The sequence below is a fragment of the Hyaena hyaena genome, unplaced genomic scaffold, assembly GCF_003009895.1.
Source record: "Hyaena hyaena isolate Hyena2069 unplaced genomic scaffold, ASM300989v1 scaffold_423, whole genome shotgun sequence".
NCBI classification, from domain to species: Eukaryota; Metazoa; Chordata; class Mammalia; order Carnivora; family Hyaenidae; genus Hyaena; species Hyaena hyaena.
Genome location: NW_024081058.1, coordinates 303,071 through 315,886, shown reverse-complemented (window position 1 = coordinate 315,886; position 12,816 = coordinate 303,071). Strand labels below are relative to the sequence as shown.

The window sequence follows — 12,816 nt, the reverse complement described above, 5'->3', positions numbered from 1 at the left end:
GTAATTTCAATGTCTTTAAAAATGCTAAATACCAAAATAGGAGAGTCCTTCTAAACAACTTTCAGGAGATACAGTTATTCACATTTTTACATAATTCTAAATGTTACCTTAAATAATATATGTCTGTTGTAGTAAACATATTGACTTAAACATAATCACTATTCAAAATGTATGTCACTTTATATCAAACTATTATGGTATATCAAACTATTATGATGAAGCATGACCTTCTTCTGAATGGTGAATCAAAATGATTAGTCTATATTTCAAAAGGAATATTGTTCCAGTAGTTTTGTTTAAAGATTCTAGGAATGCAATTCTTTAATTTTAGTTTGGATGATTTCTAGAATTCAAAGACCAAGGGATGAGTTGTCAAATTAAATGTCTTAATAATTGGGGTGGCTCAGTTGGTTAAGCATCTGACTCTTGATATCAGCTCAGGTCATGATCTCATGGTTTGTGAGATCAATCCTGTGTGGGGCTCTGAGCTTATAGCATTGGAGCCTGCTTTGGATTCTCTTTGCTCCTCTCCCTCTGGCCCTCTCTCTGCCCCTCCCTTTCTATGCTCTTTCTCCCTCAAAATAATAAAGTTAAAAAAAAAATGAAAGTTATTTTTGCACTGAAGAAGATAAGAAAGAAAGTATATTTTTCCAGGAGCATGTGGGTGGCTCAGTTGGTTGAGCATCCAACTTTTGATTTCCTCTCAGTTCATGATTTTGTAGTTCCTGAAATCCAGTCCTGCTTTGGGCTCCACCCTCAGTGTGGAGCCTCCTTGTGATTCTCTCTTTTCCCCCCTCTTCTGTTTGTACATGTACTTTCTCTCTCAAAATAATGAATAAACATTAAATAGTATATGTATATTTTTTTCCAGTCAAGCTAGATAAATTTTGGAATTGAATCACATTTACTATTGTTTATTATGGTGGTCTTTTTTATATTTTTGAAACTCATTATTTTAAAGTTTATCCGATCAAATGTCCTCAGTTTTTTTCTTATAGATATAATAAAATATATTAATGATTTCTTTAAAAATAAAAAAAACAAGTATAAGAACATAAGGTACATTTGATCTTGCATTCCAAATAAGTGTTTCTTTAAAAAGTATATTTTAAAGATACTTAAGCCCTGAGAATAATTAACTTGCCTTAAACGGAAACACTAACTTCAAGAGGGTTCTTTTGCATTCTCCACAGCTGTCTTCCCAACACTGAATACATAAATGTCATTCTAGCACTATGGCACACATATAACAGCATCAACATACTGCTTTCTGACTAGCAATATTATTCATGATCCTTGGCAATTAGTTGTGCTTAAAATGAAGACAGCTGTTAAAGTAGAATCTTTTATCATATGCATATATTATTAAATTTGCTTCAAAATGGCAATAAAACTGTGAGTGATTTCCAGCGCAGAAGAGCTTCTTAAGAAAATAAACAAATATATAAAAAGTAAGCATTTATTGAGCACTTTCTTTTAGCCAGACATTTTGCTAAGTATATTAAAATAAATTACCTCTAATCCTCACAACAATACTTCAAGTCAGATATTTTCTTCATATTAGGGAGAACACTGAAGTGTTGAAATGAAAATGGTTTTCCCCATTTAAACATACAGTAGTTAGCAAGACAAAGATGTGTCTCCAGGTTAGTATGACTCCAGCATTTGGGTAAAGCCTAACATCCTTTCCTTCTCACTGCTTCTTTCTTCATGTTGGCTTAAGTGCTTTAAACAAAAAACTATGAAAGGAAAAAAGAATCAAGCATATTATGGATGCTGCATTAATAGGGAAAAAATAGTGAAGACATTGATGAGATTTTTGAATCCTACCAAAACCTGTTACTGTATTCTATTGTTCTTTTAGAAAATAAAGAAAAGAACATAGATTTAAAATTTTGGTTGAGTACTGAGGAATGAAGAAATTAGTGTGTCTACTGGGTAAGTGCAGAGGAGATTAATCATTTTTGTCAACTATCTAAGAAATCAGGACTAGAGGAAAATAAACTGATCAGCGAAGACCAAACAGGATTGAGAAAATTTAGTGACACATTACAAGAGATAGGTAATAAGTGATGGTGTAAGCAAATAGTTTTTCAACATAAAATACTTCATGTTAAAATTGTATGATAGGGGTGCCTGGGCTGCACCAGGGGTTCCTGGGCGGCTCAGTCATTTAAGCATATGACTCTTGATTTTGGTTCAGGTCATGATCTCATGATTCATGGAATCAAGCCCCGCATCAGGCTCTGGTCTGACATGCGGAGCCTGCTTGGGATTCTCTCTCTCCCTCTTTCTCTGCTCCTCCCCAGCTTATGCACTCTCTCTCTCTCTTCCCCCCTTTCCAAATAAATAAATAAGCTTTAAAATAAACTTTAAAAAAAAAGTATGTGAGAGAAGTTAAAATAGGAATTGCATTGCAAGAAAATAGAATTTTAAACATGCAGGTAAATCCTAAGATTAGATAGTGGATTTGATATTCATGTATTTTGGAGGTAAGATTTGTACAACAGCTTGAAACCTTTTAGTTTGATTTCTATATCAGCTACTTATCACCTACATAATACAATTGAAAGATATTTGGGAAATAGTCCATATTACTATCAGCAAAATAAATTTTAAAACTATTTTAGCAATAATTTTTAAAATTTCTAATATTCCCTTCTGAACACTTCACACAACTTAAATTATAATACAAATGTGGCTATTACAATCGAAATTCAAATACATTGATTTACAAATTCCAAGTCATTTCATTCTAACAGTCATTGTAAAAGATACCATTTCTCCTCTTCTCTAATTCAGCAGGGAATAGGAATGGATTTTCTATATGAATCATGAAAAATTCCTAGACCTATAATTTCACATTAATTGCTATGATATTTTGCTGTCCTGGGATAGGAAATACCAGTTAAGATGTCAGTTGCTCTTAAAATTAAAACAGCATTACATTTAAGTTATCACAGTTATTACCAGTAATAACCAGAATGTACCAAGATGATAGTACTGAGCGATTCTTTTAGAAAAAGCTGAGAGGAAAAGTTCAAGTTTGATCAAATAGCATCTATGTAGGGGGGAGCAATAGTGGAAAAATGAGTAAGTCACACATCCTCAAATGCATTTCCTCCAAGCAACGGTTTCAAAAAATAAAGGTAAAATCTTCCTTATGGACTTAAATGTCTCATAAATACACATACAAAATTTTAAATATACATCTAAAGATGTATAATTTCTCCCACAAAGAGTTCACAGACCCATAAAACAATCACACTGCATATATTTTCTCCCTGTGAGTCATTAATGAAGATCTCTAACTTGATCTGAGGTTATTGTCATTCCCCTTAAGGTTTAAAAGGTCAGGATAATTTATTTGACTATTTTGGTTTGTAGTTTATTTCATTTAGTTAAATTTCATTGTCTACCAACTCTGACAGGGACCAAGACAGGAGTATTACCCACTGGTGATTGTCAACTAAGCATCTGTTTCCAGCCCCTCACCTTTAATAACACAATTCTGATGGCTTTTGGGAATTCACTTCTTCCTCATGTAATCATGTGCCTCAAATCTTTCCCTTACCCAACTTCAAGGGTAGTGTTGAATAAGTGTGTCTCTGTTATCCAAATGAGGAGAAAGATATCTGATTTTTGCCTATACATCTTGAAGGGAAGTATGATATAGAAAAGCCTATAGAAAAGCAACATATGAGGGAAAAAAGTCCATTTGACTGAGGAAGGTGGCAGTGTGAATAGAGGAGAGAAAATGTAGGCGCTGTTAAAAAGGTAAACTTAGGTGTGCCTGGGTGGCTCAGTCGGTTAGCTTTAGTGTCCAACTTTGGCTCAGGTCATGATGTCACAGCTTGCAAGTTCGTACCCCACGTCTCTGCAGACAGCTTGGAGCCTAGAGCCTGGTTCGAAGTCTATGTCTCCCTCTCTTTCTCTCCCTCACCATATCACACTATGTCTCTCTCTCGTGCTCAAAAATAAATAAACATTAAAAGTTGTTTTAAATAATAAAAATTTTTAAAAAAGAAGAAAAGGTAAACTTAGCAGAAGGTGGCTAATAATTGGCAGAGCGGCCAAGGGAAATTTCTCAGATTTTTCCTATATGACAGAGAATAAGATCCTGTTAAATAATATCTAAAAGATTACCACACAGAGTTTGAGAATACATAACTAGAGTTTAGGAGATATTCTAACGATGATCAATAATATTAGGAAGTGAGATGTGCTGAGGTGAAAATCAACAATGCAGGGATGTGGATATTGACAAAAGATGTAGTGATTATCTTGGACACAACCATATACACAACTCAGATAATTAGGTTGGAAGAAGATAACAGGTAGGAACAGTTTGAGAGGTTTGTTACCTAAATTACAAAGAGATAAGGGAAGGGAGAAAGAAAAGGAGAGGGGAAAATTAATAGCTAGAAATGAAAATTATTACCTAGAAGCAATATTATACAGAGTTCAAAACGGTTAAACCTGAAGAAGCTCCATTGCATTTCTTAATTAGAAAATGGGAAGCAAATTTCTGTTGTGTATTTAAGTAGAAGCTTTCTGAAGATGATTTTATTTTCCATCTAACAAAACAATTCTCATGGTAAATATGCTAGACATTTGGAGGTAATAATAAGTAATATGGCTGAAAGAGATGAGCACAAGCACAAGGCTTATTCCTCATGTATGTGTCAGACAGACCCTTGATGGCTTTTGGTTTTATAGTCTTGACACAGAAACGTGTTAGTCACAGAAGGGTTATCCCAGCCAGTGTCCACAAGCCTATGAACAAATATAGAATAAACAAAGTATAAACAAATGTAGACTTGCACTGATAGAAACATATTTTGAATGCTCTGCTGAACTAGCAACAGCTGTCTTGAAGTAATGGCTTAAGGAGTTACAGGCCTCAGTTGTCAGCATTTATAGTGTTCTTCCCAGAAGCAATAACATTTTCAAGCATTATATTGGCAGTGACACCCATACAATTAAAAAAAAAAAAAAAAGCCATTGGATTTAAAATACACAGATTGAATGATAATTTCATTTTGTATAGCTCAACTTTTAAAATTCCTAATATACACTGCTTTAAAAGAGAATTGGTTCATTTTGGACATATGTTCACATGTTACTTTAATAAAGATTTGTGTCTTTAAACCATATTAAGTGCAACCAAGAATTGTGAGGAAAATGTATGAGAGTGTTTTATGCTAAGGCTTTTCAGCTTTCTCTTTGATCCGGAAAACTAGGCAAGAGTTATTCATTTACTAATTGGAGAGGATTATAAATTTGTTACCACGGGGACACTTGGAATAAAGAGGGGAAAGACAAAAGGCAAAGGTTTGAATAGATGTGAAAATGTTAAAAGTTCAGTGCTATGTTGTACAAAGTAATAAAAATATTGAAAGTGTACAGAAAAAAGTAGGTGAGTGTTAACATTTCTGGAAAATAATGGTATAATGCTTCATGTTCTCTAAGGACCTAATTATGAGCTATTCTGAATAGCGCACCTCAAGTATTGACAGACAGTCTGTTTATATTGGTTCCTAATTAAAGACTCTCCCCCTCACACCCCTGAAAAGGTTTAGCAAAGACATCTTTCAACACTAACAAGCGTACTGTGAAGCCACATGTTGGGAGGCAAAAATAAATGAATTAAGAAAATAGAGTTTAAATATCTCCATAGACTGGAAGAGAGAAACTTCTCTTTAACTTTCAAAGAAAACAATCTTTTTATTTATTGGTCCAGGTTTCCAGTCATATTTTTTATATTTCCCATACTTCACATAAAAATCAGTCATATATTTTTAAACTCCCAGAACAGCATCAATGGTAGGAATGTTTCTCAAAATTTACAATCTTGGGATAAACCTTTAGGAAAACAATTTCACTCGTCAGTTTCTTTGATGAATGCATTCAATTCAACTTCTATGTTGAAATTCCCTAAATATTTTTATGTGTTGCATGACAGTTAACAGGAAGTGGACAGATTTCTAATTGTATCTGGTTAATTCTGGTAATAATATCATGTCTTGGGAATGTTTAATGAAGGGAACGGAGTAACACTAACAATCAGGTGTACTATTAATAATATAATATCTTGATTTCATGGGGGGGTTAAATGGCAAGGAATAGAAATATCAACAACGGAGATACATTACAGGAATGTATATGAGCCTCAGACAAGGTCTTACTTTATGTCAGTAGTTTTTCTGGTCTTAAAGTATATTGTTTAACTCTCATGAAAGCAACAATTAATATATTTATATTCTCATTTGTATAAGAGCCAGGATTTGAAAAGTCTGTCAGACTGCAGTGCTCTTAAAATTTTCACTACTCTAACATTTAGGTCTAATGCTTAAGGGAGAAAGCTCTCTCACAAAAAGTGTGATTCAACAGAATGGCTGCTCTCCTTGGTTTCTTCTGAATTCACTAGGCATCATTTGGTTGGTTTGGAAGAGTTCTGATTGTTTTCATGGCTGCTCTTAACCACATCAGCTGTATCAGTTTAATAAGGATTTGATTTTCAGCAAATTGTTTTTTAGCTTTATATATCCTTCATATTATGATGTTTTCCTTTGTATTGTTCTTGTTGTCTGGCTTTTAATTGCTTAATTACTCATAACAATGAGCATCACCCACCTATTTTTCCAGGATTTACCTTGTTCGTTTAAACATCACAAAATATTTTAAATATTATAAAAATATAATATTTAAAAGATATAACACATTAATGGTTTCCCATTGGGATGAGCTAAAACTATTTGTAAGGATTCTCAATAGATAGGTCATTCTGAACTAGACAATAAAAGAATATATTTATAAATTTTCTTGGGGGGGGTGGGAAGGCAGATACAGTGTTAAAGCCTATATTCAGGGATGAATAATTTTCACCAAATTGTTATGTGTTCTGAAGAAAAGGCAAAAACCAGAGCTATCCACCTGTGGAATTAAATCATTTAAAATACAGCAAAGCTCTCTTCTCCTCACTGCAAATGTCATTCCAGGGTGATTTAACTGTGGTGACATTTGGCTGAAATGAGACCATTGGGATCCAAACATACTCCCACATGTGAGTAAAATTTTACCTTTTAAAATGTTAACGTGTTTTCCAGCTCTTTCTTATCATTCATACTAAAAATAAAAGCACAATTTGCTTGAATATTCTGCCAACAGGACCTAATTTTAAGTATTTAATTTTCTGAATGTATATTACCCTTCCAATGTAAAAGTAGAATTAGAGTCTTAGAAAAAATGGTTTAAAGACCTTTGAGAGTTCACCAAATTTATCTGACTGTTTCAAATAAGTTGGTCTCTTCATCAATATGGGCATATATTTATTTACATTCTTTTAAGGGAAACATCTCCGGAGAAGAATATTACATAAGCAAACAAAATACCCAAAGAACAACCTGTGATAAATTTTTGTAATTACTCTTTTTAAACACTCTCTCCCCTTTCCTCCGTTCTCCCATCTCCCTCCTTCTCTCTCTCTCTGTCTCTCTCTCTCTCTCTCTCTCACACACACACACACACACACACACACACACTAACCTTTTCTTAGATGTATTCTGATATTTCCTTTCCTTTCTGTTCTCTTCCATGTTTCTTCCTTTTCTCCTTACATTAATGAGGTGTTGTAACAATACAGTTTGAAAATTACATCTTTAACACACTGACTGTGATTTTGTAATTTGTTGAGACGCACAGGCACACACAGGCACACGCACATACACTCCCACATCTCATCTCAAACAGGGAAACTTACAGCTTTATGTCAATCACAGTTTTTATATCTAACATGATTACGCTTGATGCAAAATGCTCGTCTGTAAGCAGCCAGACCTCAAAAAATAAAAACGACTTCCTTTTATTCATTCCTTCTGTTCATGTTAGTACCTTTTTTTTTTTTCTGGTTGATTTTGAAGAGTAGCATTGAACAAAGCTGATACTGAATATACCTTTAACCTGAAAATACATGTACAGTATATTGTTTTCTCTTTCAATAAATCTGTGATCTGTGTTATTACTCTTGGTTAATTCAGAACCTGCTCCTCTGAAATCAAGAAATAAGTGATTAAAAGCTGACATATTATGAAGTATATATTTCTGTGCATTTGTTTTCTGGGCGTTAGTTTTGCTAGAATTGACAGAGTTGAAATAGATATAAATAAGACAAATGCAGGGATGTTTTGACTGAAAATTTATCACTTGATAGCATACAATTAAGATATGTCCTTAAAAGTGTTATGTTCTTTTAGAATTGATACCATACTGGAATGGCAATTCAAACACTTCAATAATATTTTTGCATTAGACAATAATTAATTTTCATACTTCTTTCCTTACCTTGACCCATGTTTATTAAGAATTATTTGTATTTTGCCAACATGATAGTATTACCTTCGTTCTTTTTAAAGATAGAGATTAAATTTATCAATTAGAAATCCCCATCCTGTATTTCTTAGAATAATAATAATCTTATTAGAAGAATATAACGCATTTGAATTGACTTGAACATAATTAAATTTAACTTCAGCCTATGTTTTTTTTTCCCTTAAACAAATGCTTACAAAAGGAAAATTATGTGAAGGGAAAACATTGGTATATGGTTGTTTCTGTACCATGTTTTCTGAAATATGATTTGAAGGTCCATAGTGCAATTTATTCCAGCTAAGCAAAAATAACTATTTATGGTTTAGGAGATGGACTATTTATTTTTGACATTGCTCAAAGATTATGTTTTTAAGTTATAAACTCATCAAAACTATCTTTGAGAGTATTCACCTTCATTTGTAGAAATTCATTCCCTAAAACAGTGCAAATATACAAGCAAAATCATGTCTAATTTCTTATAAAATAAAATTTCATTCAGTACTTACAGAGTTAAGTTTTACCAATAAGTAAGTTTGAGTTTTACCAATAAGATGATTATCTTAATATTACTTTCCTCATGGACAATAACTCCAAAGAGAACATGTCTTAATTCGACTGCTTAAACATTTTTGAAATGTATGAGCTTTTAATGTTGGGATGCATTTTTCTTTGTATGTATATTCTACTTTCTGTGAAACATGAAAAGCAAAGATTATACTTGCCACATATATATCTAAACATCTTTTTCTCAGGTTGAATACATCATGATTCAGATATAGTGAATTAAAATATATTGACAAAACCCCCTAAAAATGGAATTAAACTCTACTTTTTAAAAACCTGCACAGCACAAGCATTGACATAATCTTTCCCAACCCCTAGGCGGGTGCAACAAGGGTTGATGGTACTTTTTAAAATATATATATTTATTTAAATTCAAGTTAGTTAACATACCATATTATATTGGTTTCAGGAGTAAAACCCAGTGATTCATCAATTACGTGTAGTATGCAGTGCTCATCCCAACAAATGCCCTCCCTAATGCATAGCACGCATTCTCATCCCCCACCCACCTCCCTTCCATCAACCCTCAGTCTGTTAGACTCTCTAAGAATCTCTTCCCGTTTGCCCCCCTCTCTATATTTATCTTATTTTTCCTTCCCGTATACTATGTTCGTGTGTTTTGTTTCTTAAATTCCACATTTGAGTGAAATCATAGGATATCTGTCTTTCTCTGACTGACTTATTTCACTTGGCACAATACACTCTAGTTCCATCCATTGTTGCAAATGGCAAGATTTCATTCTCTTTGGTCACCCAGAATTTATTCCATTGTGTGTGTGTGTGTGTGTGTGTGTGTGTGTGTGTGTGTGTGTGTGAGCATTTGTTATTTGGTATGACTCTTTCTGGTTTTCCTTACTTGCATGTTGATGAGCTACAGGAAGGTGGGGGGAGGGGGTCACAAGAAAGACTGAGCAGCGAGTAGCCTGAATCCCCTCACTAAAGAAATGTGCCTGCTTGCCCACCACTCCTGTTCTCACTCACTTTGCCTATTTTCCAATTCCACGTCCAGTTTCCATAGGTGATGGAGATGGCCTCCCCCAGCTAACCCAGCTTGGCTCCATGCTTGTCTTTGTAGTAGTTTTGCTCAGCAGGTCTTGCCCCAGCTTCCCACACACATGCTCGCTGATGGAAAGGTACCTATGTTATTTCTAGATGAAGCTCTTTGAGACACTCTCTCTAGCTTCTCTGCTGATCCAAGATCTTCCAGCACAATGGGGTTGGATGAAAAGAGCCCTGACAATGGCTTTTGAGGTACAAGCTTGGAAGGTGGAATTTTCTTTTCTCCCTTCTGCCTCATCAGGTCCTGAGCAGATGGGCCAGTGTCCTCACAGAACCAAGGGCCACCTACTTTATAGTTTTGTACTGGTTAAACTGTAGGGGTTCCATCTGTGGTCATTTTGTCTGAATCTCTACTTCACTCTTTTATTAAATCAGCTGTTTTCAGCTGTTTTACATAATATTGCTGAGGAACTATTTATGTGGGGAGAGGAAGGGAAAATAAATCTATAAATATATTTTTTGAAGTAACATCTTTAATAAACTGTTGGCTTTCTATCTTTGTGTGTGTGAAGAGAAAAGCTCTGTCATAAAAAAATATATAAAACTTTCTTTATGTAATTAATTTTTACAATTGTTGCTCAGGTTCAGCCTGCTGTTGTTTCCCTTCATTTGTGTTTTCATTCACAAAGGCTTGCTGTGCTTTTGCCTTCCTTTAATCTTTTGATGTCTAGTTTAATCACTATCATTCCCTTGTTACTTCAGCCTACATTGATCTTCCTTTTTCGAGTATTCTTATACCACTGGCTGATTCATTTTGTGTTACTGTCTTTCAATACATGCTGCAATTAGCTAAGCTAAGGTAAGAATCATTAGAAAATAAGTCAATCTGAAATATAATGACATTTTATTTTTCATTTTATTTTGCATAAATTTTCCTCTTCTCTCTCAAATCTTTCACTATTATTATTGTTAAATGTTAAGGCTCACTGTCATGAGCCTTTAATTAGGAAACTTCCCCCAAAGCTAATATTAGTCAATATTAGAATACATGGTGCTTCTTGAACTTTGGCGTCAAAAAAATTAATAATTTACCCTGACTGACATCTCTAGTCATTATTAGGCAGGGAATTTCTAGTTTTATTGCTCTCTGTGTGAATTGTGGCAATGAACTACTAAATCACGGTCACCTCAGGTTATATGTCGTCTTCTTTTTATTTTTTTTCTTTAGAACAACACATTAAGCAACTCAATTCAAATTACGTGTCATTCTAATTGGAACTGGAGAGCAATTAACTTTTGTGTGACAAAATGTCAAGTACTTTTTTTTGACTCATCAAAAGGAATTCGTCAAGAGAAGTCTATAGCTTCGCATAAATTACAATCGCTGCTATCATTGGTCTCTGTTTCAATTAGCTTGTGAACTATTTTAAGTATGGCGAAGGATAACAACTAGGAAATTGAAGAAGTAACAACTGTGTTTTGCCTCTTGGCATGACATCACTTCTTAAGACTCAAAATCAGTGCAAGTTTCAATTCAAGTAAAGAGATTTTCCCCATTTTATTAAAAAAAGAAACGTAGGGGCACCTGGGTGGCTCAGTCGGTTGAGTGTCCAACTTTGGCTCAGGTCATGATCTCATAGTTTGTGGGTTCAAGCCCTGCATTGGGCTCTCTGCTGACTGCCAGCTCAGAGCCCGGAGCCTGTTTCAGATTCTGTATCTCCCTCTCTCTCTGACCTTCCCCGCTCATGCTGTCTCTCTCTCTCTCTCTCAATCTCTCTCTTTTTCTCTCTCTCTTAGGAATAAATAAAACATTAAAAATTTTTGAAAAAATTTTAAAAAATAAAAAATAAACCTATAAAATGCCCCCAAGTTGTATATCTTTTTCACTTTAGTCCCGATATCGCCAAATTTATATTAATGAAATCTATATAAGTTTATAAGTTATAACCAATTGTGTTCCATAAGCCAGTACTGTAAATCTAAAACCAAAGAACTAAACAGATAAGCAATTGCATAAGCAAGATCTGTATTATCTTTCTCCATTTCATAATTGGATATATTCCCTAGCTCCATGTAAATTATAATTCAAAAATCTTTTAGAAAACTATAGAATTTCCTTTCCTTTTCTCTTCTCTTCTCTTCTCTTCTCTTCTCTGCTCTTCTCTTCTCTTCCTTTCCTTTCTTTTTCTTTTCTTCCTTCCTTCCTTCCTTCCTTCCTTCCTTCCTTCCTTCCTTCCTTCCTCTCTTTCTCTGTCTCTCCTTCTGTTTATGTTCCTATCACAGTATAATATTAAAAAACGTCTCATTTATTGAACTTTAGTGACAAAGTGGAGAAATGTTACAAAAATTATATTTCCTAATAGACCCAAATATCTTTAGTTCTTCTGTGAAAGAAAGCCAAAAGTGGATAAACCTATGTTCAGTAATTAATGTTTCAGTAATTTATCTCTTGGAAATGATTTACATATTAAATGAAATACATCATTTGATTTACCTCAGTGTAACTTTAATGATTCAGCTTACCAAAAATATTTTAGAAACTCTGTTTAAATAGACGTACTGTAAAGCATAATCATTGTTGAAGAGTTCATTTATAAACTTTTGTCTACTTATATCTATTTAATATACTTAATCATAACAGTTGTGTTTAGATTATTCATGAAAATTATCTTTCTTGCTGATAAATTCTGTAACAGAGACAAGAGCTTATTTAACTTCTAGTAAATCTAGATAGAATAAAAGTTGTATGGCTGCATTGTATTTAGTGATGATGATTCTAAAGACATTACTATTTTAATTAACCAACAAACTTAAGTTAGCTTTTATTTACTTAAAATTATTCCAGGGGTGCTGGGTGGCTCAGTCATTTAAGCATTGACTGTT

General features: G+C 33.7%; 1 long non-coding RNA gene across 2 annotated transcripts in view; it reads left to right on the top strand.

Annotated features, from left to right (window-relative positions):
• LOC120245569 overlaps nt 1-12,816 on the top strand; it is a 171,523-nt gene that overhangs the window by 138,062 nt on the left and 20,645 nt on the right. For both annotated transcript variants that reach the window (XR_005531825.1, XR_005531824.1), the window contains one exon: nt 7,002-7,066. This is a non-coding gene — a long non-coding RNA (uncharacterized LOC120245569). The remainder of the gene's footprint in view (nt 1-7,001; nt 7,067-12,816) is intronic.